Source organism: Andrena cerasifolii, chromosome 15 (genome assembly GCF_050908995.1).
Source record: "Andrena cerasifolii isolate SP2316 chromosome 15, iyAndCera1_principal, whole genome shotgun sequence".
Classification (NCBI taxonomy): domain Eukaryota; kingdom Metazoa; phylum Arthropoda; class Insecta; order Hymenoptera; family Andrenidae; genus Andrena; species Andrena cerasifolii.
Window position 1 is genome coordinate 5,554,265 of NC_135132.1, and position 27,691 is coordinate 5,581,955.

At 42.0% G+C, this 27,691-nt stretch overlaps 1 protein-coding gene across 3 annotated transcripts in view; it reads left to right on the top strand.

Annotated features, from left to right (window-relative positions):
- LOC143377407 (uncharacterized) overlaps window positions 1–27,691 on the top strand; it is a 433,212-nt gene that overhangs the window by 142,185 nt on the left and 263,336 nt on the right. For 2 of the 3 annotated variants that reach the window (XM_076828629.1, XM_076828628.1), the window contains exon 3: window positions 8,859–8,948. The gene's annotated coding sequence lies outside the window, so the exon portion shown is untranslated. Of the gene's footprint in view, window positions 1–7,192; window positions 7,591–8,858; window positions 8,949–27,691 lie in introns of those variants that run through there. The other variant, XM_076828631.1, reaches the window with a different exon arrangement.

Here is a 27,691-nt window from a genome sequence, read left to right on the forward strand (position 1 = left end):
TTCCAGACCAATATTGAATTTCTTAGGCGTGCATAACTGCAGGCATCCACGAAAGTATTCAAAACTCCCGCCACTGGGACCAATGCCCATCAACTGTACGCTGCGAAATACCCCGAAACGTGTAAATCGGCGACTAAACGCGGTCTCGCAGAAACGTTGCATCTGTCCTTTATTCAATTATCTGTTCTCCCTTTTAGACACCTACGCGTCGACTCGTTCGCAGCTTAACGGCTCACGATACTGATTCCGTCCCCTTTTCCCCCGTTGCTTGCTCATCGTCGGAGGCGGAACCGTAAAACCGGTCATATCGGGGGTCGTAAAAGCCGTGGCCAGCATCGAGCTTTGGGTGTGAAAGAGGGCAATTACGACCACCACGAAAATGAAGGTGAAGAAGAAGATGAAAGAATAAAATGGCAAAATTTGCTTCATTTTCTGGTGCCCCTGGACATCTTCCTAAAGTTTTTAGACTTCGTGTGTTACTTCCTGCGTAATTTCGTAACACAAAAACGAGAGAATGAGGTGAAAGAATTAGGTGGCTGTTACATATGACAGAATAACGAAACACTGAACCCTTCGTGCCTCAAAAAAACTTGAATATGGGTGGTATAATAGAATAGTCCTCCATATAGGGAGATGTCTGCTAGTGGGGGTGCACAATCTCTTGCAAGCACAATAATCCAAATCACGCCACGATCACTTCATGGTGAACAAGTCTAGCTTACAAATCATCGTAACCTATCATCCCCTAGCCTGATCGCGGAAAATCACTGTCCCCTTGGTCTCGATTGAAGCACCCCTCGACAACCATAAAAATACATTCCGAAAAGAGAAGAGGGGTCCGCTCTTGTTCCTAAAAATTCATCCGACATGCATTCCCCATCGAGGGGTCGATCCTACGGTGCTTGTACACAGGCGTATGTCAGAAAATCGCGATATAAGCGCAACAGAAGGCTCGATTTATTCCATTCAGAGGGATGAGCAGGAGCTGGACACCCCTCGTCTGGCCCTTCGACTGGCATTTGTGTGGCTGTGTCAGAGAGTTTACTGTCTGTGTGAAAATCTATATATAGGGGGCATGAGCTCAGTGTCGGATTTGAGGAATTGCTGCCTGTTTTACGGGAAAGTGCTACTATGTCTGAAGACCAGCCTCCCTGATACTTATGATAAACGTAATCTTATTAAATGTTATAGCCGAATTATAGCCGAATGATAGTAAATACTACAAGGTACACTAGAGTACAGCATACCAACCAACGCAGTAGCTATAATAACAAAGCCCACAGCCACAGGAAGCAATTGTATAAACAGAACTTGAGCTAGAATCTCGTACTTTTGCTTCGCCTTGAAAGAGCAGTCAAACGGACCCTTTCCTAGCAGTTCTCAATGCAAAATCTGTGCATGACGAGCTAGTTAACCAGCTTATCACCCAGCAATCACAAACAAATCCCACCTAACCCACTGGTCACCACATGAGAGTCCCAGTCGCTGGCCCCCTAGTGCCATGTCTGCCTAAGTACTCGTGCAGCGGTCCCCGCGTAAGCGAAAAAAGTCAATCTTCCGATCACCAGGTGACTTCTAACCAATCGAACTGTCTAGATCATCAGCGACCAGCCTCTGGGGTCTAACGCAACCGCCACTCCCACACTCGTAATCCAGATTTTTTCACAGCGCGGGGCGTACTCAAACGTGATCGGTGCTGGCGATGACAGCGATTACACGCGGAATAACAATGCTCGTGGAGAGAGATCCGGCTCGGCTCGACGTAATGTAATCAGCAAAGCATACCGAGGAGCCCGGGGTTTATACGATATAATACGATCGATCATAGGCGGGGACGGTGGCGTTCGGCCGCGGACGCGCAAATCCGCGTGGCCAGATTACCGGGCGCTGGCGTTACGACATATGTACGCGTGCAATATTTAAGCCTCGTTAAACGCGTAATTTCAAATCGGCCGTGGGGTCCGCGTCATATGTTATTGATAACCGCGCCGGCGCTCTACGCCGCTTGTTGAATAATGCGCGGATTACACGGTCTAAACTAAAGCAAACGTCGAATAATTAACAAGACGTCGCTTTGAAAGGCCGCCGCGCGAGCGCTCCACGGCGGGCCCGCGAGCGTTACGCTTCGGCCTCATTAACTATACAACTTCCAGTCTCTTTGACGCGGCGCGAAGAGATTGATGAAGCGAGCTCCGACCGATTAGAGGCGGTGATTAAGAAACCTGGACGTACGGATGGGCTTGTGGGTGTATGTGGATGGGTCCTTGCATCCTTTTCTCCCTGGCGCTGATATTTCCGGGGATTGGGGTGGAAGTTTCAATTTTCGGATTAGCGACAGTGAGTGGGGTGTGTTCTGGCGTCGAAATTGTGGTAGGCTCGAGATGGGGTCTCCAATTTTTTAATTACCCATATAGTGACAGTGACGATATCGCTGTTTTTATTCCCTTGAAATAAAGTTTGGTGACACTGAGAAGGGAGGTTTAATTTACGCTTAAGTAATTATTATTTTTATTTCATTTTCTTGTACAGTGTTTCTAATCATTGGAGTACACGCGGTACAAGATCAAATGGCGACTGGAGCGCTTTCCCCTCATCCGTACAATGTTGCTACTTTACCCTATCTCTTCTAAATCTTCTCTTAGTTAGATATGCTCATGGATTTTTAAATTTCAACGATACTTTTAGATTTCACATTGTCATATTTTTTAATTGAATTGAATTTCACATTTCATACATTTCGCAGAAAGGGAAATTTACGTTGAAACTGCGAACTTGAGAACAGAAAAGCTTCAGAAACTCGTGTGTATGTACCGGCACAGTTAGCCGCATATTCAAGGCGTTAAACACCTCCCCGCAGTTCTCAGTTTTCTGCACTGTGTCACCCCGCCAATGCGATTCTTTCACGCTCGTTTGCTTCATTCTCGTCCCGGTTACATTGTCGTATTCTCGCGCGAGCGAAATTTCCTCAGCTTGTTCGCGAATTCAATACGCCATTCACTTTGTGGATCGCTGAAGTTCAACAGCAGACGTCGACGTATCAGGTAGTTTAACCAATTTTGGCCTCGAGGCGACGCCTTTGGCATTTAATTAACGAACCTTCATTGAACGTAAAGGTATTGATAATCAAAAGATCAACTTCAGCCCTTTCACAGGCAAAGCTGCGCACTCGTGTGTTGTGATTACGACCATTGTGCTATACTGCTGTTCTGTATTAGGTATTAAGATTATTAAAGATTGTTTGACACACTACCTCGTAAAGTAGTTGCCGTGAAAATTGGAACGTTGACACAAGTCACTGTTGGACGCTATCCTAACCTGAAATCTGATAGCTGTAAGCTTCATTAATTAGGAAGACCCTGATCAACAATTTCTAGAGTTTTTCAAGATGAAGAACATTGGCTCAAAAGTCTTCCTATAGGTTTAATAACACATGGCGGTTGACAAATATTTTACAAACTACCCTCACTACTAGAATTACTAAATAGGTCCCACTTGCCTTATCATCCTATGTAAAGGTACCACAACGTACCACAATGATTCCATGCGAGCTTCTTCAAGTGGGCGTTGAATGCACTAAACTGACAATGAGTGAGCTAACAAGGGACGTTCGGCAACCCGGAAATTCAGAAAATTATGAACTACCCTACTTGCACACCGAGTTTTATAATTTTCTGTTTTTTTTCGCGAATTTGATGATAATTCAATAATAATTTAATGTATGTTTCGTTACTGAAATAATTTGACGTTATATTCAACCACGGAATGTGAGTTGGATGTTTGGGGTCATATGATCCCTCTCTAGTAGGGTAAAATGATCCCAGGAATCCGAGGGGGTGCGCGAAAAAATTTGAGCCTGTGAAACTGATCTCATTTTCTTATGTTTGTTAGGTGATGCGAAGTATTTCTACTCATCGATTATGTACCAAAAATTATCTAAAATTTGATTTTTCTAAAAAATTGTTTTAATTTATTATGTTCGCATATTTTGTGACTGAGCTTAATTTATTATTTAATTAAATCAATGCCTTTTAATGTTCGTCTTATTCATTGCCAGTAAGTATATAATGATCCTAGGTGTCATTTTATACACATAGATGTACAAAATGATCCTTTAATATGCCTTCACAAAAATGCAAATAAAAAATGTAATTGATCAGGTAGCTAAGTTTGATCTAAGCCAATAATAGAGTAGATAAACTAACTTACAAAAACTACTTTACTTTTATTTAAATAACGTGCGTTTGTATTTTTTATATGAATTATGCATTAAGGGGGTGGTTTTAGACACCTTTCCCCTAAACATCTTATCAGCTCTAATAAATTAAGAGATAAAATTTCAACAGCCTAAAAAACAGTAGTAAGGGAAAAAAAATGGTAAGATGCCTTCGAAATTAATACTCCACACATTCCTCGCAACATCACGCGCACCCCTAGTATTTAACTCAATTTACATGTCTTGCGCAACCTGCCCACACCATTCCTAACCCAGGACTTGGAATCTCCAAGCACCCATTCCCCTTTTCCGCAGGAGAACTCAAGGATACCTCACACCCCTATCGAGTACTCGAAAAAAAAACAATCAAAACCACTCGAGCCAGTCTCCGCAGATCTTTTAAAACCCCTGTAGCCAAGGAAATCGGTAGGAATCAGCGCTGCTAGCCCTATCGCTGGCCATGAACATTAGTCCTTAATTAACTGGCGTCGTTCTTGTTCCCAGCAATATGGTCGAAATTACCGTGAACCATCCCGGACCTGGTGCCCCGATGGTTCTTACCGAATCTTGGGCCGACCAATCCGGATTTCGCCAGGGAATCTCTTAGCTGACATCCTTAGGTGTCGTTTTCGTCTCCTGTGTCCTAAATGCCGCTTTCAGGAATCGTCTGCCAGCGGAAGAAACAATTTTCTCGAGACAAAGGCGCTTCTGGATCCTCTTCCTTTAAAGGGCCGCCATTACTAGCGTCGATTCGCGCGTTTCGATGCGTGCACCCCATTTCGCCAGTGCAGGCTACCTCGTAAATTCGTAAGGGTTCACGTGTCGTCGCATTCAGCCGCCATTTGCCCGGCTATTGTTCCTCGGACGAAATGGAATTTTGTCACAACTTCTGGCGGGCACGTGCGACGCGGCCGATTTTATTAGCTGCAATTAAAATGGCCAGCGGAAGCGAGCTCCGATGGGAGGGCACGCGCGATCGATTAATGAGACCGGGATGATGATTTCTGGGGGCTGCTTGGACGCGCTGACTTTGGTTCGAAGATTTTAATTGCTAATGAAAAGTACCTAGCTTTATTTCTATTGGGTGTATTTTATTTCTGCTTATTGCTTTACCATTTTTAATGGGCTGTTTAATTGTGAATGGTATAATTAATATTATTTTAAATTTTCTGTAGTTTTCGTTTTTTAAGCCTAAAATGGAACTAACTTGGTAGTTGTAATAATTATATAATGCATAAGAGTTGTTCTATGGGTTGGTAATTTTTTGCAAAATAATGATCACAAAATTATGGGATCCGTACTGGGTTTAACCATTTTTTTTTTGGCATTTTGACGGTTGGTAGGTTTCTGCATTTTTCGGTTTTTTGGTTACACTTTTGGGGATGGAGGGTTTGGAACTTTTTGCGGAGTTTAGATAGGTTTGGACAATTTGGTTTTAAATTTCTGGAGTATTCTAAAAAAATTCAGAGAATTCTAGTGTATCTTTTAAGAAGGAATTGGAGCCTGCAGATATAATATTTGATTACTGCACCTTAATTAATCAGTTAAATTTGAATGTTAAACTTTTCTGCTTTAGAGTCGCTTGAGCTCTTAATTATTTATGAAAACGAAAAGTCGACTTGTAAACAGAATTTTTCTTTTCAAATATAAAATTAACGTTATATTCTGCTGTGTCACATAGAGAAACATACTCGTGCAGGGAACTTATATTTCATCCAGTAATTTCACGAGAAAATATCGAAAATGCGGCTCGGTCATATTGCTCCAGCGATTTCGCCTTCAGGCGTATTGGTTCGCAGGACGCGTACACTGTTTTTTTTTTGTCGTAATTACTTCTACATGTATAATATCAGTTCCGTTCAGTGATCTTCCCCATTTCTTAACAGACCAATTTAAGAACTATATAATGTGTTTTCACCCAAATACTACATTATGTTCATATTAAACAGTTTTGTTACAGGAAAATGACAACAGTAAAACGAATATTAAGGGATCATTCCGGTTAGCGCGCCGATAAATTCAGCGCTTTTCAGGAATTTATTGCGACGAAAATAATTATAGTAATGGAACAAAACTTTTTTCTATTTATTAAACTACATTTCTACAGTAAATAAAAAATATAAAAGTAATAAAATCATTGCTTTTAAAATGCTTTTGAAAGCGGTTTTGATGACATGTTTAAAAATTCATGCCTCGTTCGTGAGGCCGATTTCAGCTGTTAGACTTATCTGAACCCAAAAATTCAAACAGTCTCTTCATCAGTATGGCTGTCGCTATCGCTCGGACAATAATTAGTGATTTATCTTCAAAATTAGTAAAATGGCGGACAAAATGCAAAAAAGATGTTTCTCGGCTTTTTTCTTTTGCTATTTTCAATTTTAAAAGTTGGTTAGGCTGAATGAAAATACTTGGGTGTAGTACCTGCGAGAGTCATAGGTATGCAGAGTAAGCAGTAAAATTGATAGAGCAATCTGTTCGATAGATTTTGAGATTTTGCCTTCGCGATGTGAAAAAAATGACGATTCGAGAAAAACGCGTTCAAAGTTTTCATCTATGACAATTTAAGTTTTCCATGACAATTTAACAGTACAATTTTGAGGATATGTACTTTCGGAAAATGTTTAAAAATAAAATTCGATTTTTTTCAACCTGTCTAACCGGAACAACCCCTTAAATAAATTGAAATAAAAGTGACGTTATTTTCGAGATCCCAGTAAAATCCCAATTGTGACAAATTGAAAAAATAGAAAATAAATACTGGACTACATAATCGTCAATGATGACGATTTTCATTATCCTTAATTGATCTCATATTTCCAGCACGTTCCAACTCACCTCCATAAACATTTCACACTCCACTGTTATTGATAAAGACGCACTTGTTCATTGAATCAGCCAGCTGTGCGGCCTTGCCCCCACTTTATAATCGTAAATAACATTCCTATAACCTCAAATGCGAACATCAGTCGTCGCGCAGCTTTCATGGGTGTAGGAACTCCCTTTTAACGTCTCGTGCCCGTTTTTGCTGTGACTTTCGTGGTTCCATGTAGTGTATTGTTGCTTCTGGATACTATTCGCTGTTTTAAATCATTCAAAAATCTACAAAATAAAATCAAAATGTTCTTTAAATAATACTATACAATTAAGAACATTGAAATAAAATTCCTGACTAATAACAACTTTTCAATACAAATACAAAAATTTAATACAATGAATCTTTTCCAAAAATATTTCACTTTATCCGAGCACTTGCTCCTCTGATTATTTTGGGTAGCATCTGTACTTGTGTGTATCAGTGACTATTTAACGCAACAAGAAAAAGTGAAATGAAGTGAAACAAGGGATGCAAAGCTTTCTCTACGCACGCACGAAACTAGGTGAGCTAGTGTTTATTAGCAGTTTCCCTTTTTATTAGCGCGAAAGCAAGTTTTGCTTTCGCCCCAAGTGCACCCTCGGTTGGAGAGTTCTGAGAAGCTTCTAGCGAATATTGGGGGTTTCCTTAAGGCTCCGGAATAAAATCAACGTAATACAGAATTGCAGGGACGCGGAATTTCTTAAAATCTCGAGGTTCCCCGGTATTAGTGTTTTTATTAAAATTACTCGCGCAAGAAGTTGAGACACTGGCTCGGGGGCATTCCCTGAATTAAAACAGCTACGAGATTTTCGAGGATAATTTTATTTTTGGACAGGACACTTGGCCCCCCTCTGTCTAATTAAATTGAAAATTATTATTCTCGATCTTCCCTCAGTGGTTTGTTTTTTTTATGCATTCCGTTCTTAATTTATTTAAGAAACGATTGCTATCAGGGGAATTGTAAAACTTTGATTATTCTAATACATTGTAATCCAATTTCTTCTTTGGAATTTCATGAAATAGTGGGAAAATAGTGACTCTGAACTTCACTCATAGAAAATTAAATTTATATAATTATTCTTTGAGATGTCAACTTTACTTCTGCATGATTAATATATTTGTTTAACACACCTGTATTACATAATACATTGTACAACGAAAAGTAATGTGTTTCCTCACTGAAATTGTAGAATATATTTTTGTTCATATTATGTATGGGTGTTTTCGTAGAAAAATTATCTTGAGTATTCATTGAGTGTGCAGGTAGTGGCATTAACTGACAGCTCAAAGATACTCCCTCCACTAGGTACGTGGGAGAGAGAGATGGAGAGGGTAAATATTGGATATGGTGGGGATAGCTTCTCACATAATGGCCTTGAAAGGGCAATTGATTTTATCTCTACTATAGTTTGTACATTCTACTGAAATGCACTTTGCACGTCATGTCTTACATTATTAAATCATATAAATATGATACTAAATTTAAAACATTACTGTTGACTATATTTTTTCTCAAGACACAGAATTTGATTTTTATTACTTGCACTGAAGATATTCTAATTTTGCAATTTGAACACTAAGAATACATAAAACAATTCTTACTATAAACAGAATCCTTTCAAGCAATGATTGAAAATAATATTTAATTAAAAGGAGAGATAAAATCAGTTTAAAATATGTAATCTGTATGGCGAGTTCCTAAGAATTCAATGTAAAACTTGTAAAGCCACGTTCAGAGAGAATTTTTTACGGAATCGTGACTCAAATTTTCCCCTGTTATTTCTGTTTTAGAAGAAACCAATGAGCTCCAGCCTCCCCAACGTACGACCTCGAAATAAAAATATTTTCTCCTGGACGACCGACTAACCGTCGGGCAAAAACGTGAGTACACACTTTCCAGTGAAAAATTGAAGAATTTGGAGATGAAATTACTAGCGAGAATTTGTCATCTTATTAATAACGTCTCTAACACGCAGTAAAATGGTTTGCCCATTTTTCTTTGCCCCCGTTTTGCATGCAACGAGATCGCAAAATGCGCCACACAATTGTTTGCTCTATTTCCAGCGAGCCACGAGAATTTCAAAAAGACGTCGCGTAATTGCTGACTCTATCGTTCCCGACCTGCGGAATTGCAAAGCGTGTCTCATAATTGTGCAGCCTATTTTTCCGTTTTGCAAGCTAAACTTGCGGGAAATAAAGAGCTTAGCTGAAGAGAGGGTTGATGAATGGTTAGCGAATTTTCCAGACTCACGGTTTCAAATTTCTATATTTAAAATGTGAACTCTGAGTCATGGATGGGACAAATTTAAAGTGATCGATTAAAAGTTTTACGTGACACGAACACTCGAACGAAATAAATTTTATTCCACATTCTTGATCAAAAGAGCATTCACAAAAAGCAAGCAAAAAGGAAATTTACAATAAGCTGCTTTGATGTTTTCCGAAAAACAGTGATTATTTGGAAATCTTGAAAGAGATCAACAGAGTTTGCTTCAAAACGTTTGTTCGCCACGCGAAATTCCTTAAATGTGTTAAAACGCAAACAACAAATTTCATATTTTTTTTCTCACAAATTCCCCGAAAATAATTACACCTTTCCAAAATGTATGTTCCATAAATAATTCCTTGCAGCACACACTGACGTCATTAATTACAACCAAAAAACTGGTACTTTAAATCTGCGACCCCCGTTTTTGGAACGCGCTATAGCAGGACGGAAGGATCGCTAATTCGCCAACGAGCCTTTTCTCCTGGCCGAAAACGTTTTGCCAGGAAGGCCGCCCGCGGAGAAAATTTCGCGGTCGGCCACGAGGAAGATATGAATTTTCATCGGGAAGTCGGACGATAAATTCTCGCGACGCTCGCCCATTATGTAGATAATCGCGCGACAGAATTTACGTTCCGTGATGCCGACTTTGTAGACACAGCAGGGAAAACGAAATCGCGGCGTGGAATACATTTGCGACACGAACGGTCGAGGACTGGTGCGTTTTTAAAACTTGCAACGCCGTCTGTGTGCGGCAGGGGGTACTGGAGCGCGCGCGCGCGTGCACACAGGAAGCCCGAAGGAAATGTCTGCCAGACGCCGGCGAACGTGATATCCGAAGTCACTCACGAATTCATAGGATCCCTTTCTTCTTTGTTTTCCTTCGTGTGCCCGTGTAACCTCCACACGACCACGCGTACCGATTCGGTAATGTTCCCGAGGATTTCCCAGCAATCTCGGCCCGCTTTCCTCCAAATCTCCCGGCAATGAGTCGCGTGATGCTTTTCTTCTTGCCCCTTTCCCCCGTCCTCGTTCCTCAGGGTGACGGTCGCGAGTTGAATTTTGGATACGGAGATTCTTGGGTTTGAGGAGCACCGAGAGGAGTTACTACGTACTGGCGGGATTTGGGCCTGTAGGTGTCGGATTATTGTTTGGTTTAGGGTGGCTAGGGTGTGGGACGCTTTCAAGAAATGGCGGAAGAGTATTAGGTGTAGGAATTAGAGGAGGCTGAGTTTCGAAGAGTATGTTTGGTGTGGTGGGGAACAGTGATGAACATCTTTGGGGGTCTAGCTGTATTCATGTTTGGGGGTCTACTTACAAGAAAACGTTCCCATCCGAAAATTCTGATTGTAATGAAACTCCCAGTTTTTTCTGTGGAAATTCACTCTGAAGGGGTCAAAACAACCCTTAAAGTTATTGCGTTTTTCGTTTTTTTATACAACTTTGTTTTTCTTTTGGCAGTGTGATGGAGCATAAAAAACTGGACCGTTATAGAGTTAGGTATATTGGAGAAAAAAAACGAAAAAAGCTGATTTCCTCCCTCCAGAGTGAATTTCCGTAGGAAAAATTGCTCTTTGCATAGGTACTCCAATATGCTCTGCATTCACACGAAGTTTTATTAAAATCAGAATTTTTAAGTTGGGAACGTTTCCTTGTTAGCCAAAGTGATTACTTTTTCGCTTGTGGATGATAGAGGGCAGAACATTTATTCTGTGGTTTTAGTGTTTTGTAATCTTAAGAAAGTGGAAATAGTTTTTTGAGTCCATTAGACTGAAATGGAACAGCTGGGTTCATATAAGAGATTCTATCTTCCCTCAAACACATAGATAATGTTATCAATGGATTGACAGTCATTCTAGCTAGGACGAATCCTCAGCATTAGTGGTACCTAGGAAATATACACTGAGGTGTATGTTCTCATACTTACAACACCGGGTTCAATTCATCCCTTCACTTCCCTGAAGCCTTGCTTCGGTCACTAAGCCTGATAATACTGAAGCATTGGATCTATAATGGTCCCTCAGCATAAATCTCTGAGCGTTAGTTCAAAATACACTTTTCACGATTATGTAAAAACAAGACCAAATAACACAAGTGAAAATATTATTTATAATTCAGTCTCCTTAATTGACATTTATTTATCATTTTGCAAACTCATTTTCCATACAAAGTTGTCATTAGACTACTAAACATTTCAAAGATTTACTGTGATAACGATCCGTGACGGATTAGAGCCATTGATTCTGTTCCAACCTCAATTCCACGTTCTGCAAATTATCACACCCTCTTTTCTTCGTCCAAACTTCTTCCAATGGTTGAAATTTAAGCACACCAAGCTCCAGCTGCTTCTAAAAACTTCCAATACAGACAACCCTCCGGCACACAACATTCGGTTAACAAAGTCAGAAAACATCCCACCCCCATTTGAGGATTAAAGCCACCGTACCGTTCAGAAACTGGTGGTTCTGGGACAAAATCTACTCTCCACCCGCCGTGGAGGCGAATTTTCTCAACATTTCACCAGGGATCCGCCCTCAATCAGAACAAAAAGATCCCAGTCGACCGAAACTTGCGTACACACAAGGTAATCCGCATAAATTCCTGGTAACAGTCGCTTTCCATCGGGGACGCGGGAGGAGTCGCACGGAAACGAAGAAATTGGGAAAGAAGGGAAGCGAGTTCGGCTGCCCGCCGCCGCTGCACGTATACCCGAAGGATTTAGGTCAACAATGTGGAGCCTCGTAGAAATAGCTCCGGCGAATAGACTGCCTTAACCGATTGGAAGTATTCTCCTCGATTTGGCTGCGATTGCGTGGAATCTCCTGAGCTTGGTAATGCATCCACCTTCTTTACCACCGGTTACATGTAACAGGATAATCGTCATGGCGACCCAGTTCGCCAAGACGGCATGTTTCACGACGTACCGCTTCGGGATGGGCGCTAAGTCGCTTGGTACATTGAACTTGGACTTGTTGGGATGGAGTCAAGTTAAATTAATGGATGGTATAGTACGAATTATCTTTTGCTTAGACTTATTCGTATTAGCAACACCAGGAACACGTAGCGCACATGGTGCATCTACAAAGTTAGGTTAGGTATTCAGTCTAGGTGGTTCTTCCTAAGTAGGTACTGTCTTGGGAATACAGTTTTGTTTCGTTATGAACATGACGCTTGGAGGACAAGTCACACCTTTAACGGAACGGTATGCTGTTCGACTCACCTTTATTTTTTGCCGTGTTCTTTCAGCGAAACGATGCCGCCGCTATCTCGACCGAAATTTATGGCTTGTCGCTGTAGCGCGCCTTCTCGCTCATTCTCAGTCTCCCGCACTCACCGCGGCGATTACAAAAGATAGTAGTTATGTCAAAAACATGGACCCAAATAAGTTGTCCAACTGTGGTATTGTGGCTACCTATCTAAGTAGCTGATACTCCAATCCATTCTATATTATTAATCTATATTCTGTGTTTTATATTATTTCAAAAACGTGAACCCAAACAAATTATCCCAACCGGGATATCCATCTACTTGATACTCTAACCTATTCTCACGAGCTAGAAGACTGTAGTGCAAAATTTCCGCGAAACTCTTAATCACAGTCTACGGCTTCACGAATCTGGCATACTTCCTCTCAAACAAGACCCCTCTCGGCCCCCACCCCCTTATTCTCGTTTGCACCACGCAATGCAAGTATTCTCAGCCATGCGAGCAGGGAACAAGGGGGGGAGGAGGAATTGAGTGCTCCACGCGAGAGCGTCCTTTTTCGTGGAAAATTCTCCTGCTGCAAGGACGCATCGAACGGCATTCAGGCCGCGGCTCGACGTGGATGGATTTCGACTGCATACGAGTGTCAAAGACGCAATAAACCAGGGTCCCCGGATTCGCTGAGTGCCTCGAAGGCTGCTAGGAAGTGCGGTGACCCAGTTAAAATAAAAACATACACACGCATCCGTGAATATCCCGGGGCAATTCGCTCCGAAGGCTGTCGCGCGTGCCCACGCCTATTTTTTTCCCCCCACCCCCTTCGCTTTTTTTCCCGTACGTACCCGTCAGTGCTCCCAGAAGCTCTCGGTTAGTTATGTCGCGCGGTTTGCATTTTAAAGAAGCGACGAGAGAACTGGCGGCTAACGAAGCGTACATCCTCAAATAGAAGCCGCTGACTCCTTTGGGTTCCGGGACGTAGGGCGCATTCTAGGTGTTCTGAATTTCTCATCGAGTCTATACAGGAGACCGTTCTTCAGGCGGTCTTCGCGGGCAATTACGATGCGTCTTTATTGATTCTTTGAGGAGAGACGTCCAAGGGACGAGGAGCTTTGGTCAGGCTTTCGAATAGAGCCGAACCATGCAGAAGTCAGGGATTTAAGGCAAAGTTTATCTTAGGTTCACGTAGAGTTTATCGCCTAAACTTTGTTACCTTGTCTCATCTAGACTGTCATTTAGATTCTGTCAAAGGGAGTGTCACGTAGGCTCTATCCCTTAGGCTATCGTGTAGATCCTATCAAAGGGAGTATCAGTTAGAGTCTCTCCTCTAGGCTACTCTCTAGATTCTATCAGCGGAAGAATCACCTAGGTCCTAGCCTCTATCATCTAGTGTCGCTTGCTTAAACTTTACCACCTGGATTATCATCTAGATTTTACCAAATAGAGTGGGTATATCCTAGAGTCCTACTACCTAGATTCTAGAGTATTATTTATATTCTATCGAAGGAACTGTTCTATCATTTAAATCCTATCAAAAGAACTATCAGCTAGAACCTTTCATCTAGGCTATTACCTGATGATAAACATCGTAATCCAAGTGCATTCGTATTGTCCTTTTTCCCCTTGCAAGGAAAGCAGACGTTTCCCGCGCGCATGGTTCCTGCTCAGCTTCTGAAGCAATTTCGTTCTGGGGTTTGGCGGTGGAAGTGTATCGGAGTTTAGGAGGAAACGAAAGTGAAAGAACTTGAAAGTGGACGGTACAAGTATCAGGCTGTTGAAATTCGTCGGGATATTGAATAAGTGGAATCTGTTTGCGGGGTTAATTTTGATGATGTCTGAAGTTTTTATTAGAAAAGTTGCTGCGCGAGAATTTTGTTACGAGCTAATATCTGAGGCATTCGTTGTAAGCCCTCGCCGGATGAACTGCGATATAACTTTGTTTCAGAAATGATTTAGGTCTCTCTTGCATTTTCAACTCTGCATTGTCTATAATTCCTTGGGATTCCGTTATAACATTCCTTCCTCTAATTAAAACCCATTATTTTACTCCGTTTTTCACGATTATCCCGAAACTGCAGCATTTAACGCTAGAACAGTTAGTAGTAAATGAGAAATATTTTGACTACAAGCATTTTAGGTGTCTGTCGATGAATCACTTCTCAAGCTGCTTGCAATATTCCTGCTACATCATCCCTAAGAATATCGACTTCGTATTTTTTCTAACCCAATCAATCAAGCTTACCTTCCTGATTGTTTTATCGTTCTCCTTCGACTAAGGCCAACAGTAATCCCATTACTCGATTTGAGCCCGCGCACAAAGGGTCTTTCACCCCATCCCTCCACCGATTCCCTAAAATTACCCTGGTGGGCCGCGAAATTCATAAAGAAAACAGAAATTCGCCCCTCTCCCACGCACAGGCGTAGGCGCGTCTGAGGTCTGAGGATTATGCAGAGACGTCTGCAGCCCTAGCTCGCATTACGTACCCCCCTTTCTCCTCCTATTATGAGGGACATTAATGCTGCCGGCGGTTGTGGCAGCCAGGGAAAAACAATAGGTATTCCCAGGACACTTGTCCGCCTCTGCCATACCTGTCCATTGTTCCCCACTGTTGCCTGTCAGCCTTGCTCCGCGTAGAAAGGCCAAGAGCAGGGGGAGAAGGGAAAGTAGTAGCAGCCAATCCTCTAAAATTTCCACCTTTCTATTAGCCTAGACAATCGCCCCAAGTGGAGGATTCGATGAAGCAGTAGACATCTACGTGCGTCCTCGTAAAAGAGGTGTCTTTTAAAAGGAGTAAACAAGGGAATCCATGGGAATTGAATCTTCGCACGTTTTTCTATTTGTCACCTTTGTTAAGGGGCGAATCCATTATGGGGTTCTTACTCCCTTTTTCAGGGGGATAAGCCGGATGGTTTTTTTTTAAAGGGTCCCTGGATTTCTTGTTTCGAAGTGGGATCTGGAGTGAGATTGCGCAGGGTTTGAGGGCTTAGAATGAGTACTTATGGGTTATAGTGATTGTATAATCAATGGTGTGGGTTTAAGAAAGAAAATGGAAGGGAATTGCATTACATTTCGAAATTATTAGCGAAATATTAGATTGGATAAAATAGACTGCTAAGCATTTTGGTTTCTTGTATATGTGCAAAAGAAGAGAAGGCGTCAATCACATAAGTAAAGGCAGTAATTAAGCTATTCACTCACAATATCTGGTCTTCTAACCGGATTATGGTCGCTGCTGCCAACAATAGAAATCTGATACTGCTCGGCAACAAGGAAGACCGATCGTAGCCCTCTGGTGGTGGAATTCGACCATGAGATGGCGCCACTAGTTCTTTGTGGCGCTATAAGACCCATTTCCTTTGCTCTTTTTCTCTCGCTAACCATTAAAATTACTATTGTGTTGAGTAACGAATGTATCAACACAGTTTTAGGAACATTTTGAAAAATTCCCAATAATAACTAATTTTTATAATCATATAAAATGTTTAGAGAGTTTTTTGCTTGTGGTATTAATTAGTTCTATGAGAATGTTCAGGCACACTAGTATTTGTATAATAGATGTTTAGTTGGCACATGGGCGACCTGGGAAAGATGAAAACTGTAATTTTAGGTTAGGGAACAGGGCAGAGTTCGATCGTTTAATGGGAAATCGTCTTTCGAAGATAAATACTGGCGCTAGTTAAATCGAGCTCGCGGTTGGTTATGTTGGACTTCACTGTTTTCTTTCTTTTGGAGGCTGCTCGACAGCGTTTGATTAACTCTTTACTGTGGCAGGGTTCGCCTGGGAAGCGACGCTTTAGCACCGAATACGTTTGACTGTTTTATGGGTCCTTTTTTAAAGAAGAGTAGAACAGAGTGAAGTTGGTAATTAACGTTGACAGGTCGAAGGGATTTCCCTCTTACTTTATATTCATGCAGGTGTCTGAGTGCAAAGTATGGTGGTTTTCAAACGTAATGACAGTGGTACATATGTTTTTAAATTCCCAGGAAATATTAACTGGAAAGCTTTTAGTACTTTTTTGGTTAGATTTTTCATTTTTGTGTTCCACAAACGTCGACCGAAAGAATTTTAATTGTGGCCATTGACAATTACGCTAACTTGATGCTTTTCGACGCCATTGATTAGTTCCTTAATTAATGTTCCATTATTCGAGAACACGGTGTGCAGTTATCGCGTTACATAATTGGGTACCTACATCATAATTAGGTGTCTCCATTATTTCAGCCTAACTTTGTGTCCTACATAGTGAATTTACACAAGCGTTCTATTTTCTTCTCTATTTAAGTAGCTAGGAGAATTTATAACCTTTCACACTATCCATTAAATTCAGTACTTGTCAACCAATTAATGTTTAATTAATTAATTAGAGTTCATAAGTCTTGTAAATATGCGCAAAGGCTATAATAATTATTCAAATTGGTGTTATTTGCGAAATTGGAAATTTTAAACCATCTAAACTAATAGAGGGGGTAGATTTTGCGAACAATATTTATTACATTTTATAAATTCTGTAGGTTGCTTAAACTGCAAAATATGTTTTGCCTGAAACTGTTACGAATGAAATTGAATGAAACACTAAACGATACTAATAAATATAGTAAATTATAAATATTTCAAAACTGAAGGATAATAAATAATATCACTCTTTAGTGATTCTTCGGACGAAAGTTTCATTTATTATCACTATGAAGTTCCACATGTGTTGGTAACCATCAATCGCTTCAAAACGTACAATTCATTTTAATAGTTCAAACAAAAATACTCGCTGTATGTTCAAACCCTTCACTACTTTCGCCAAAAAATACCCAATTCAGAGCATACAAGCCACCAATCAAGAAACCGAGTTAAAGAAGAGAGTTTTCCTGTCGAAGAAGATTAATAACAGAATTCTCAAATTGATTCCTCGATATAAATGTCCATTCACCAAAAGCATGCAATCCGTTCATATCATTTTATGCAAAATTAAATCTTCTTTGTCCTCATACTTTCAAAGCTCAATTAGCCTTATTTTACACCACTTCTTTCCTTTCCCATACCTTCCACAGTAAAGTCTAGAAATGACGCCGCTGTAGGGCCCATTTTCCCGCCCCATTGCAATGCGAAAATACGAGCAGCTCCGGCACAGCGAGTTTTATTCCTCGCCGGCTAATAGAGTGTAATCATGCACGCGAACGCCGGCCGTCTATAATTAGCATGCAAAAGAATTGCATGCCTCCTCGAGCTCTCCCGCCCCGCCAGAATTCCTCCATAATTCAGCTTTCGTCGCGCGCGCAAATAACGCCGATAACGGATTAAACGCGCTGGCTCCCTGCTGTTAAATTACGCCCTGCATCGCAATATAATACCGTTTTTAATTTTTGTATCATTGCCGCTCATTGAATTGCGCGCGTGACCCCCCCCCCCTCTTCCCGCGCCCCTCCGAAGGACTTGTTCGACGAAATTGTTGTAGACGTCTGCTCTAATTGTTCCCGTGATTATTGCTTGTTATCGCGATTCACGTAACTCGCGCTGCGGGGAAATTAATAATTCGAAATGCCGACGAATTTTCGTGAAATCTCTTTGTTCGGACCAACAGTTGAAACGTTTGGGTTTTCTTGCTGTGGTTCAGGAAATACTATCAGGTTTAGTAGAACGTAATAAGTTTTTATGTTGGTATTGAAATTTATATAGGTTATGTAGGTTCAGCTTTACTGGAGGCAGTGAAAAAGTACCTTGACATGATGTGTAAATTTATAGCGCATTGTGTTAGCTACGTATCGTTCTTACGATTTTTTGATAATCCTGAATAACCTATAATTTTGATTAATAGGCTTTCAGATATCCTTGAAGTCCAAAAGTAAAAGGCAATGCAAATATGGCGATAGATATACATAAGTGTCTTTACGGCCATAAAACTGCCATCAAGTCTAACCTCAAAGTGTATTCGTAAAACTTTTACGTAACTTCTCCGTTTTGGTAAAAATACTTCCAGTGCTTTTGTTTCGCACAGACGCAGTGGTGGTCAGAAGGGTACTAGAAAACATTTTTCCACGTGTGTATAAGTAATTTAAATATATTGTATGTACAAGTAACTAGAATACTAGACTTTACTTATCATGTTGGTATGACTGGTGCATTTCAAGGAACCCCCTGAGTCCATACAAAACAGATAAGAATACAGCCTAATTTATCATCCCAATTTTCTCATTACATTTAACTTCTCTTTTGACCATCGCTGTATCATTTAGGATCAGGACTTGCAAAAGCTTCACAAAGTCTCTGTATGTAAATATTAGCTACATTCTACTGTACCATTTTAATACTCCACTCGTTAATCTTACCCAAATCCGTCGCCCGAAATCCCCACGTGAGGGGTACCCCATCAAGCTAATTATTAACATTGCAACAACTCGGCAACATTGATCGATCCCCCATCGAGCATCGGCTATTATCTCGAGTCGCTCGACCGTATAATTGCCACCTAATGATCTCCTCGGAATTATTGACTAACCACTGTTAAGTAACACCGTCGACGCGCGGCTGCCGTTTAATAACGTTATGACGCACAAATGGATATCGGTCGATGCTCGGTGTGTTTATTGTTCGGCGGATCGTAATTCTCGTGTAACACCAATTACCGCTTCGACTCCGCCCCCCACCTCCCCCCTCTGTAAAATTAATCCCCCGCCCTCCCTTAGCGCGAGCCTGCGAGTCAGAGATTTCCCAGCACGGTGAGAATATGGGAGGTATCCTGGAGACAACGGAATTTCCATTGCGAAGATAATCGTGGCCCATTACGGCATAACGAGATTTCGACCGCGGTCAGCGGGTATTATTCTTCCCGTTTCGTTGTAGTTAACCCACTATCGGTGTCACCTAATGTGGCGGTTTGGTTTCATTTCGTGGCGGCCAATCCGCCGCTGTTCATCGATTAATTCCCCGTTGGCGGTGAGAAAAAACTTAGGCTGGTAGGTTGTTTTGATGATGACATGAGAGCGATAAAAGGTGGGTGTTTTGAAATTTTACGCGCAGAATGTTTGTAGGCTCAATGAGGCTTCTTGATAATTCTTGTGGTGAAGCGAATATTTGGAGATTATGACTTGGTTTTTATGGAATGGAGAAACATGTTAAAGTTGCGATGGTGTATTCGGAAATCACTAGCGGAGGAATGTCCAACTTAATTTTTTGCTGAAAGTTCTATTGTTACCGGGGATACTACCACTTGGAGTAGTACTCCATAAGGAATAGTATAAACTACCACCACATAGACTATTACTCTTTAGGCTACCACCACCTAGATGCCTATTGCTTAGGATGCAACCATATAGACTATTACAACTGTGGCAAGTATTGCTTTGACTACCACCACCTAGACTGCTATTCCTTAGGTTACCACCACCTAGGCTACTATTGCTTTGGCTACCACTACCTAGAATACTACTCTTTATGCTACCACCACCTGGGCTACTATTCCTTAGGCTACCACCAACTAGACTGCTATTGCTTAGGCTACCAACACCTAGGTTACTATTACTTAGGCCTTTGACTACCACCACTTGGATTATTATTCTTTATGCTACCACCACCTAGGCTACTATTCTTCAGACTACTACGACGTAGGCTACTACCATAGAATAAACTGCACCTAGACCCCACCTAAATCATCATGCAGCAAATATTAACAATTCAACCCACATGTGCTAATCAGAGTCTCGCACCCACAGTCAATTCAAACAAAACACCATTATATATAAACCGAAACTAGATACGCTCTGTTCTATCTCCACCGCTCTGCGTCTATCTGGCGATACTCGTTAACTAATTCCCACACAACGAAACTCGTGCCAATTACGTGTCTACCCAGGGACAATATCGACGCGTGCGGTTCCGTGCGACGCGTTTCATCGCGAATCACTATCTCAGGCGGCCCCCGCGGACCTGTAGGCAGGAAAATTGATCGGGAGCCACTGTGCCATTTAATTGTCACCGATTATTCGTGCTCCAGTTTGCCACGTCAACGGCAGACAGGGGGCGCGAGCATTACGCGGCTTTCAGGACATCGGGCTGACCGGCCGAAAGATATTACTCCGGTGTTTCATTGGCGTTTAATTAATTCACTAATTAAGCCCTGTCGATCCGCGGCTCGGTTACCAGCGTCCTCTAAATACTGGCTACCGGAGAATCGCTGGAAACGATACTTATTGTGCGCGGCTGATCATTCCGATTGACGTCACGGGATACCCTGTTTCGGGGCCTGACGAATCGCCCGGTGTGTCATTTAATCGATGGTCCCCCGGTAAAAGGAGATGGATTTTGACGGCGGTAATTCGTCCCAGCAGCCAATCGATGCCAGTGAGACAACTATGTGTCCCTAGGCGGGGGGACTTTCTTTTGCGAACTGACGTAGCGTGATGGAGTGTGCAGTTAGAGGGAGGGGGGCAGACGTGTCGATGGCTTTGCTACTGTTGACGGTAGGGAGGCCTAGCTAATGGGTATGAAATGCCCATTAACGCGGGGACATGGATGTGAAAACAATATGTTGATTTAGAATGGAGGTCCGGGATTTAGGCGGTGGCTTGTTTTGAAGTGTCCAGCTTAGGAGGCTTGACAAATAATCCTATACTAATGAAATACTCTAGGGAAACTGGTGTTTCCTAGTTGCTTCTGGCGCTGGTAGTTTCTTTTACTAAAGAACTGTGAACTTTGGCGTACTTAATTCTTACAATTTGAAATTTCTAATTGTGGAGGCATTAATCATTAAGGATTACAGGGAAATCCCCCTTATTTATTCTTTGGCAATTTACTACACGACTATGCTATACTTAACCTATTATTCTTCACGCCACCATAATTATTCAAGGCAGAGTATCAACGCGCCACTCGACTCAAACCCTCCAATTTTCAATTCCCAGTCTCCAACAACTAAAATACCCCAAATTTTAAGTATTAATTTCCAACTACCGCCGCTAAATGCCGCAACCATTAGAAATCCCCGCGACGTTCCTCAATTTACCATGAAACGGCTACATAGCCCTAGTGTACCCCCCCAGAACTCTCGTCCCTCAACGTTCGAATCACGTACTCCGCTATCGTTCGCATATTTCTTACTCCCGCGTCGTGGATCGTGTCACCGTCGCGATAAAATCCGAAAATCGCGCGAATACACATCGATCGTGTCCTACTTCCCATGGCTCGTGGCAAGGGGGAGCCCCGAGCAGAGAGCGAATGGCGCGCGCCTAGCGCCTGTACGGCGACTCGAAGGCGATTGATGGCATCGCAGCTGTCGCTGGGCACACATACACGACCAGCATACACGTGCCTCTTCTCCCGCAGGGATTTATCGACCTTTAAGGGTGGTCGATTCAATTACCCTCGCGACTGCCCCCCTGCCCCTACCGCGCATGTCGTCTTCACGAAAACAAAGATTTAAGCGGGCAACGTGGGGAATCCCGGTCCGAGGCCGGATGGTATAATGGCATTACCACGGAATTACAAGATAAAACAGAGATTATCTGTTTTCACGGGCGTGCGGCGGCTTCTTTCTGCCGTTTTCGTGCCAACTATCGCGCCACCCTCGTGCTAATGGCCGCTGGTATGTGTGGGAGGGCGACGGCGGACGGGGGCGTCTCCGGGTCGAAAGAAATTTAGTGTTATTGTAGCTTTAAAGTAGCGCTCAGTGACAGGACGGATTTAATGGGTGAAGAGGGGAGGTGGGGGGGAGGTGTCCTTTTTAAGGAGTTCGGAGAAATTTCATTTGGAGACGTTCAGTCGGGGATAAAACGGACGACCGTTCATGCTTGTTTGTTGCTTTAATGCGAGAACTGTCTGGTTGTGGGTTTAATGTCTTTCGTCTCCTTCAGTGAATACTGGTTTCGTTTCGCTGGAGGAGATTGGGGATTCACAGTATTATGCTTGCTATGTAATCACAGATTGCCAATGTGGTGCATATATACTTTACAATAAATTCTAATAATATTGGTGAAATAATTCGGAGAATGGTTTTGGTCATTGAAATGTTTTGTGTTTCACCCTTGTAAATTGTCAATTGTCCTTTAATATTGAGTGGCCGTAACTAGTGAAATTAAATGCTTAAAATGGAATTATCTGTAATGCTAGTAGTTATATGGGAGCCATTGGGGGAGTAAGTTTAATTATTCAACTTGTATTCTCTATTTTATTTATCCAATCTGTTAATATTGGTATGATCTGTGCTATTACTTGCACAAAATGTTTCACTTGTCAAAAGTGAAATAAATGTTACACATGTAGCGTCATAGTACTAAACAGTTAATGTCATTCGAGGATATTACTCATTTCCATCTCAAATATATTTCAACTTTTACATCTGATTTTGCTGAGAAATTCACAGCTAAATACATCTCACTTACTTCAATTTTAGTAAACATTATTTCCATCTGTCAAGCTATACAAAAAAGATCTATGGAAATATAATTTATAATGGAGATTAGGGCGACCCTTATTTATACGTGTCGATTTTTTTCTAGTTCTTTCCTCTCACCCCATAGAACGGTGCCATTTGATAAAAAAATAGCACCTGAGAAAGATTTTTGCAATCGGACAACAGGAAAGGCTGCCGACCAGGCCTTAAAGTTTAGAATTCATCAATGGTTTGAATTTGAAGAATTTCTCAAAAATGGTAAGCCCTATCGAAATTTTGTTCAAATAATATTTAAAAAAGCATTCAATTTTCTACAATTACTGTATATATAATTTTTTTGTACTTCCAACCATTTTTCAGATAATCACGTTTGAATATAGAGAGGTCGGCACCACGTGCGTATAGACAATACATCACGCCGTACAGGTGGGACGCGCGAACTGCTGACCTCTCTATATTCAAACGGTATTATCTAAAAAATGGTTTGAAGCACGACAAAATTGTATATACAGTAATTCTAGAAAATTGAATGCTCTTTTAATATTATTTGAACAAAATTTCGATAGGACTTATCATTTTAGAGAAATTCTTCAAATTCAAACCACTGGTGAATTCTAAACTTTAAGGACTGGTCGGCACCCTTCCCTATTGTCCGATTGCACTAATCTTTTTCAGGGACTATATTTTTTATGACATGGAACCATAATAGGGGGTGGAGCAAAGGAAATCGCAGGTTAAAAATAAGGGCCACCCTAATGGGGATATCTAGATGAAAAGTGAGGTTATATAATGCAGTTTACGTATTTAAGCATCCGACTTTCTTGGACACCAAGTATTACAAATACAAATTTAATTTATATTCTGCCCAAAAGCACATTCCTTAAAATTCCCAAATTTTCACAAAAATAAAATATCTACTAATTACCAAATTATTATCACAGATGTGCTCGCATAGAATTCTCCATAGGAAATGAATATTATTAAAAGTCAGTTCACAACGTTATCTTTCAGCTCCCCTTTGCAGAAGTCCCAAGCATAACGCCATCAAAGACTTCCTTGAATCTCCTTAGCTTCAAGTTCGTGAAAGGAGTGCGCGACAAGGTTTTACTTACTTCTTCGCATTTCTCTTTCAATTTATCGCCGACACAAATGGGGCTGTGATATTCATTACGGCGAAATTGTCTTAACGATAATCTGTCGACGCAGGAGAGCGCGGCTTCCATTTCTCGCCCGCATTTCCGCCCCAGTCACTCCCATTCCACTGGAGTGGATTTTTTAAATACTGGAGCAGTCTGCTCTGTTCCACGTTTTCCTCGTTCATTAAAGTCGATGGCGTGATCCGTGAAAACGGCTCAAATATGAGGAAATGTCTCTTGGAATGACTCCCGCAGCAATGTACACCAATTAACAGCAACGCCATATTTCTCTCCTCCCCTCTGTTGCACAGTTGGCCCAACGTTGGCTGCAAGTCGAGCCGATGAAGAAACGATGTTTAACAGCGAAACACTTCGAAATACTTTGCTCCCTCCGCATTTCTTGCTGAATCTCTTGGAAGGGGCGCAAACATTTTGTCAAAAAGTTGAAGCTTCCCGTAAAACGGTCCAGGGGGAGCTCTGTTTGCCTGGGCGCTCGGAAACTCGAGATTTCGTCGTCGATGAATTTTTCCAGCCCGAGGCGGCAAGTGGCAGGGCGAATCAATCGATAAACAATGTTAATCGTATTATAATCAAAATATTTCCCCGCATAATCAGTTGTACGTATTCACGGTGCGTCCCTAAAGTCATGAATAATGGAGGGCAGCCTCCGCGGCATAATTTTTATCGACGACGGTGTCTCTAATCCTGCGGTTCGTGCCGCGCTGGCCTAACTTAAGCCAATCAGAATGGACGGCCGTGTGCGTGGCCCCTGGTGTGTCTGCGTGTCGTCGCACGACGGGTAATTATTTGCGGCACGAGTGCCAATTAAACATTCGTACGTGTATCGGGCCAATTAAATGTCGCGTATTGCTTTCGTGCTGATCTCTGCCATTTTCTTTGATTATTACCCTTCGCTTTGTGTCATTAAACTCCCCCGCCGTTCTCTGGACGCCAACATTTCATTCTTTTCAAATTTCCATATATCATTTTCCCATAGTTTGAGAATCGATCGAAGTCTTTTGTAGTCAGATTAAAAAATGTTAAGCTTGTCACTGCCGTTAAAAACCTGAATTAATTTGTATATTGAATTTTATATCTTCAGAAGATTCTTCAGTGGAGACAGTTTTTATTTGGAAAACGGATTTGTGGGTAATGAATAACGAAACTGGTATCAGAATGAAGTAAATTTACTTCTCTTCGAAATAGAGTCATCGTTTAGTGCAAGATATAAAATTCCTGAAATTGAAAGTTACGGAATAAAAAAGTGGGTAGAACGTTTAGTAAAATGTGTAGCACTAAACTGTATTGAAAATAAACTTCTAATTTTTAAGGGAAGTGAATTTACTTAATATTGATACCAGTTTCATTATTTCAGCTTCTCTCGAACTTATTTTAGAGGATTCGAGACATTACCTATCAATCAACCCTCGCATTAGTTCATTTCCTAATATAGGTCATTTCCTAAATATAGCCATAAATTTGGCGATAACCTTTTAGCAGCACTCTGTATATCTGCCACATTTCGGTGTCTGTCTCCGCGCCACCTATTTCCTCCACCCTCCGCGCCACCCTTCCCTCTTCTTCCACTTTCCCTTTCTCCGCCTTGCCCGCGTCTTCCACCCCCAATTTATCTCTTCCTCTTCTATGTAGCGGCAGCGTGGCCCCGACAGCCGACAGCCACAACGTGCGTCGCCAAGCAAACTGTTCATCAACCCCTGACCCTCCGTCCCGTGCGTCTCCTTCACCACGAAACTGACTCGCCACTCATCCAAACTCCGCCAGCCCCGCCGCCGCGCTGAGCCACGAGCGCCAGCGACAGTATCAGTGCAACTGCATTCAACTTTCTCCCTTCCCATTCGGGGCCCGGAGTTCGAGTTGGATCGTGGTTGGCGCTTCCCCTCTTCCCGTCGGCAGGGAATTGTCGGATACGTACATACATATGTTGCACGCAGATCTCCGCCAAAGAGTTTGGCTCCTCTATTTCTTATGGGTTCATTAGCGATTCCTGGTGGGAGTATTGTGGCTTCCGAGACAGGATTAAAACGCTTGCTAAGTGTTCCTGTCACTTGGAGTGGCACCTGAGTATTGGAATTGTTGCGCTCTTCCTGGATTCATTCCAGAGTTGATAATTATTGAGCACTGGGATTACAACTGACAAGAAAACCTTCGCAAACTGGAAATTCTAATTTTAGTGAAACATCGTGTGAATGAAGAGCATATTGGAGTATCGAAGAAGCTATTTTTATTGGCGGAAATTCACAGTGAAGGGGCCCTGGCACCCCCAAAGAAAAAGGAAAAAGGAAAGAAAACTGGATTTTTTAAATAAATTTTTATAATCACCTAATGAACTTTATTGAATCTGCACTAAAAATATTTTGATATCAGTATTGGGAATAAAACCACCACTGCAGAGTATATGTACACTTTACTTGATCTAACTGTCCATAAAAATTCATAAAAAAGCAGGAAAAGCTAAGGCTACAATATAGATCAAAAGCTGCACGTGAAGAATATGACTTCGCATGCAATGACGCTCGCAACACACCACGCGAAGTGTACGAAGTGAAGTAAGGCGCAGCGAACATAAGAACAGACCGAAAACAGCAACAGCGCCACGTGCAGGACAATGAACTAAAATGCAAAAGCGCGAGAATCAAAGAACAAGGTGAAACACACCACGCGCGGACTGTACAGTATTCTAACTTTTTTTATTCTTTTGACGAGTAGAATCGATCCTGAGAAAATGTCCCACATATTTATAAACACCCCGAGAACAGACATACATTATTCCAACAATCAGTACTTAAAATTATCGCGTTTTTTAAGGTGGGAATGTTTCCTTGTGAGTACTGGGATGGTTGTTGAGTATTAGGATGATCACTGGCAATGAGTTCTACGGATGATTCCTTGTCATCGGGATAGCTCTCGGGCCCAACATAATTCCTTTCTCAAAGCGAACCTTCCGCGATGGGGAATGATGGGCCAAGCGTTACACCAATAGCCAGCCACAGCACATTACTCCATTTTTCTCGCGAACATCCTGGGATTAATTAACCTACCCCGGGGCTCAGTAGTGCCATTCAATTATCATGCCGGCCGCTTGGCGATCTACATAAGCTATCACGGTTCGCGCAACCAGCAGATTACAGCTGTCCGCGCGACGTGGGGATTACCGATTTGTATAATTAATTCGCCATGTTGCATATTCACTGGAATACTATCAATATTCGAAAAGTGCCCGAATCGCAACATCCCCGCGTCCAGTCATCGGCACAAATCCGCATCCGGTGACTTTATGGCATCACTTTAGCCACCCAACTATCTGACAATGGTGAAATTGACTGACGATTACGAATCGCCCTGCGAGGAATTAGAAGAAATTGGATTCGAACAGGGGTCGTGGAATCCCCCCTCCGGCACTTGTTAACGCGGGCAGTGACGTGGTCGTTTCGCGACGCACTGCCTCCTGCGACGCTCCGCGACGGGTGCGTACGCGTGCATAATTCCGCGTGTTCAGTCACCGGGACGAAAACGTCATTTGACGCTAATACAGCAGCCCCGACGTGGCATCGGCTCTTGACAAAATTACGGCTCATGCGGCAGGGCGCCGCTAGTTGAGGGAGTCCTGTCACAAATGATTTCGT